The 4,591-nt window shown below is 42.6% G+C and overlaps 1 long non-coding RNA gene across 1 annotated transcript; it reads right to left on the reverse strand.

Moving 5' to 3' along the window:
* Positions 1 to 3,030: 3,030 nt before the first annotated feature.
* On the reverse strand, positions 3,031 to 4,214 carry LOC139433089 (uncharacterized). Its single transcript, XR_011642652.1, has 3 exons — positions 4,080 to 4,214; positions 3,815 to 3,928; positions 3,031 to 3,336 (listed from the first exon to the last, which is right to left on the reverse strand). It is a non-coding gene; the product is annotated as an uncharacterized lncRNA (long non-coding RNA).
* Positions 4,215 to 4,591: the final 377 nt, after the last annotated feature.

A 4,591-nucleotide genomic window follows, 5' to 3' on the forward strand; every position in this document is an offset into this window, starting at 1 on the left:
CACTGTACCACACACACCTACTGCTCCTAAAGCATAATCAGGCTACAGTCGTTGTGTATTTTATTATGTGAAGCACTAAATGGTCTTAGAAAAATATCGACTCTTTGTTTGTAGATATCTACTAAACTAAATCAAATAAAGAGAGTAGGCCTGTTATACTGAGTGATATATATTTTACACACTGCTCTGCTTTCTGCACCTCACAGCTGTTCTCACTGTAAACATCGCGACGCGATGAAAGCAGTTTCTAAAATAATATCCAGGGGTTGCATGCAGAGCTGTCATTGGCTGAGATAAGTCCGGCCGTGCGTCACGCCTCCACCTCCACGCCTCTTTTTGTCCCCCTCTTCTCCCCGCTGCAGCCTAGCAGTTGATCTCAAAGCACTCTCCCCTCTCCTGCAGGGAGAACAACTATATTTATATACTTTACATAGGTTGATACAGTAGCCCCTTTTTTTAAATAATTTGTATAGGTGTTGCCATTTGTTTTGTGTAACGTGGTTCTACAAGCAAGTCAATGCATTAATTGTGTGGTATCAGAGAGTTACACGGGTCTGTAAATGCAATGAAAACAATTGGCCACAGCAAATAATTTATATTAAACATGTAATTTTTACTTTTGAATACTTTAGTACAAAGGATGTCTTGAATAATGTAAGTGATATATGTGTACACATATAAATCATTAGTCAAAACAGGGCTACATTTGATTTAATTAAAAGGTATAATATGTGGTAAACTGAAGAGCCCTTTGGGAGCCGAAAGAGCCGGCTCTTCTTGGTGAGCCAGATGATCCGGCTCAGCAAGAAGAGCCGGAATTCCCATCACTAGAACAATGACTTCTTCTGCGAGGATTTATAAAAGCAGCTGGAATCCCTTAAATTGCTATTGGATAAAAAAAGGAAACGCCCCTATAGGAAACGCCCCTATAGGAAACGCCTCCTTGCTGCGGTCTGCAGCCAGACCCATATCACATCTACAGGTGAAAATTACTTTTGCGACACATTTATCGCAAGAAGTGTAGCAAAAGTCAAGACCGCAGATTCGTCGATTTATACTGCCACAGAGCAGATTCGTCAAGTTGTAATGACTGATTTGAGAGGTTGTAATAAATAAAGTTGCAGTTGTAATGGAAAATATATTTAAAAAATATGTATTTTTCTGCAAGTGAACATTTCATCTCTCAGTTCATTTGTTTTCTACAAGCTACAAAACTTTTTTTTTTCTTCTGTGACTTCAAATTTGGTTCACAGTTACGTGGATATTTTTTACAAGTGTAAATTTGATTCACAGTTACGTGGATATTTTTATACAAGTGTAAATGTAAGCACACAAGCTCAGATTTTTTTTCTACAAGTGCTCACATCAGGTTTTATACACTCTCGCATTTTGCACCATATCTACCTTCATACGAGGAGCAGTGACCGCAAGCTGGGTTGTTAGCATAGACTGTGTTGTTAGCATAGGTTGTTAGCTTAATACTGAGAGCATGTTAGCTTAGCTTCTTAGCCTGAGCTAGGTCTGGAACGTCACGCTCGTTGGCAGCAGGTCCCGCCCTGTCCCGCCTCGGCTCCGCCTCTTTGCCCTTATTTGGAGCAGGCGGGAGAAGGCGGAAGTTAGACTCTGACGTCACTGTTGAGCCGTTAGGAGCCGACTCCGCCTACTAAGGGCTTCACGGCCATAGACATATAAAGAGTAGACGCCGCATCGACCGCTGCTGCCTATTGGCGCTGACGAGCCGTGGGGCCGCCATCTTGGACCGGTCACCCGCTCCACTCAGTGTAATCTGTCTGGCAGGCGCAATGAAGTGTCAGCGCATTTTATCAATCATAACTCGCTGAATACAAAACTGATTTTCACGGGGGGGGGGTTTTCTGCAAACGTCATATATGTAGGCATGATACCGGACACATGTAATATTCATAGTAGGCTTAACAGCAATAGAATATTCTGGTATTTGATAGCCTATGTTATGTATGATAGGTATTTTGCAAAAGACACACGATATATAATATATACACACACACACATAAAAAACCACTAATGGTCTATATATGATAGAGAAGCATATTGTGTAGGCCTATACTCAGCTATTTTAATAAGTTGAAAAATGAAGAAACAATAATACATTATACATAGACAGAAGTTATATATCAGTAAAAATGAATATCTATGTCATAAAAAATGAAAATGTACTTCTACATCTATATAAAAAATGTAAATGTTCAAGTTAAACACAAGAACATGACACCACCCCGCCCAAACCATATTTACACAAAGTTGCTCATGACACCCGAATGCCCCGTGCATGCGGCTCCTCCAAAGCATGACTGAGAACCTCTTTCTCATATCTTTGTCTTTGGGAAACCATCAAAATAAAAACGGGAGATTTGAGAGTCAACACAAAAACATTTTAAGAAGGAGGTCAAGCTTATTTTCTTCCTTCTTCTTCCTAGATAGATTAGATTAGATTTTAGATTTAGATTAGGACCCTTTGTGTTTCAGGTGACAAAGACTTCGTCAGGTAATATGCAATGGGAGCCTTCCAATGTCCTTGTAGGCCAACCACCATGAACACAAGAGCCTCAGTAGCAGCATCGGTCTCATTGTTTCCATCACCCATGTCTACAAAGGCAGACATTGACTGGTTATGTGGATTATATTGCACATGTTTTCTGATGGCCATGTCATCCAACATGAGTGAAACACATCCATATTTAGCCTGGTCGTCCTGGCATCTTCTCTCCAGCATATCCAGCATCATCTTGTTCAGGCCAGGCTTGCCATCCACCGAACACAGCCACCTGTAAAAAAATTGAGAAGTAGCTATTTAACGTACTTGCAACCGTAATTTCCAAAAATGAAATTGAACAACATTAAGACTACCTTTTTGTTGTAGTCTCTCTGAGGTATTTGTATGCCTTTGGACCATGTAGATGGAGTGTGAGGGCACATTCTCTGTGGTCCTTGGAGTACTCATGGCCCTGCTTTGCCTTCAAGTCTATTTGAAGATCTGAAATTGTATGAGAAAAAATTAATAAGTCCCCTTCATATAATAACAAAGGAGTTTAATAAAGAGTGTAAGAGTAAGATGTACATGAATCTCAAAGTGCTACTTTCATCTTCCCTGAGTAGAAATCAAGCCTCTTTGAGTTCTTCATTAATGAGGTTCTTTTCCCTCAAATCCCCCAAAAGAGTCCTCACTGTGGTCTCTGCCCTCTTTTCTCTAGCCATGGCATTCTTCCTCTCTCGCTCGAGACTCTCCACTCTTGCTAAAGCTTCATTGAGTCTGGCCTTAAGAGCAGTAGGAGAAGCAGGCGAGACATAGCTATGATCCTAGTAGAAAGAGGGATGAACATGGTTTGAGTGATGTTTCACTTCACACACAACACTTTGACACAACTAGAGTATGGCCCACATTCTTTCTTATAGTCATCACCTGTCAAAGCCACTGCCAGCATCATGCGTGTGTGTGTGTGTGTGTGTGTGTGTGTGTGTGTGTGTGTGTGTGTGTGTGGTGTGTGTGTGTGTGTGTGTGTGTGTGTGTGTGTGTGTGTGTGTGTGTGTGTGTGTGTGTGTGTGTGTGTGTGTGTGTGTGTGTGTGTGTGTGTGTGTGTGTGTGTGTGTGTGTGTGTGTGTGTGTGTGTGTGTGTGTGTGTGTGTGCGCCAGGAATGCATGTTCAACATGTCTTCAATTGTGTGTGTATGTGTTTATTTGTGAGTGAGTTTAATATGAGTGGCAGCAAACAAGAGAGATGAGATTTGACTTTGTCTAGGACCATTATGATATGATGTTGAAAATAGAAATACTCACATCATTAGGCTGAGGTTGTGAGTGTGAGGTTGAAGCTTCTGGGTCGTCCTGAGGGGCCACAGACAGGCTCTCTTCAGCTTTTCTGGAAGGAGACGTAGTCCTGCCCTTTTCTGGCTAAAATGAAAAAGCAGAATACCACACACACACACACACACACACACACACACACACACACACACACACACACGCACGTCACCCTGCCCTGTTATTGATAATAGAATATTTACATTTATGAATGCTAATAACCGTATGATGATACACCTACTCTTTGGAGGTGAACCGGGAAGCTGAAGATGGAGGGAATAACACCATCTCTGAGTCGGACAATCTGTCCTGTCCTGTCAAACTCGTCCTGCTTACAATGCTCACTGCAAATCACGGATGACTCGCTTGCAGTGAACCCTTCTATGGAGTTAGATTTGGGTCAATATTCTAGCGCGTAAAACAAGCTACTCAAGAGCGGAAAATGTGCTTTTACACGCGCATAAAATGACCCTCGCGCGCAGATTAAACCCCCGCGAGCGGCTCTGCGCCCGTGAGTGGCTCTGCGCTCGCTCGTGAGAGAGACAGCCTTCTTGCTCGCTCGCGGGAGTGTCAGCCTCGCGGAGTCTGTCTACGCGCGCGTGAAAAGTTTCTGGGATTTTGGACCGGAGCCACTGGACTTTGATTGACAGCTGCAAGAAAACCCGGAGTTGCCAGGTTTGATAAATGCCTGCACTACCAAGAGCCGAGGAGTGACGGCAGCAAAATCAGTTGGACGAGATTGAATGGTAAAAT

Source organism: Pseudochaenichthys georgianus, chromosome 24, assembly GCF_902827115.2.
Source record: "Pseudochaenichthys georgianus chromosome 24, fPseGeo1.2, whole genome shotgun sequence".
Taxonomy (NCBI): domain Eukaryota; kingdom Metazoa; phylum Chordata; class Actinopteri; order Perciformes; family Channichthyidae; genus Pseudochaenichthys; species Pseudochaenichthys georgianus.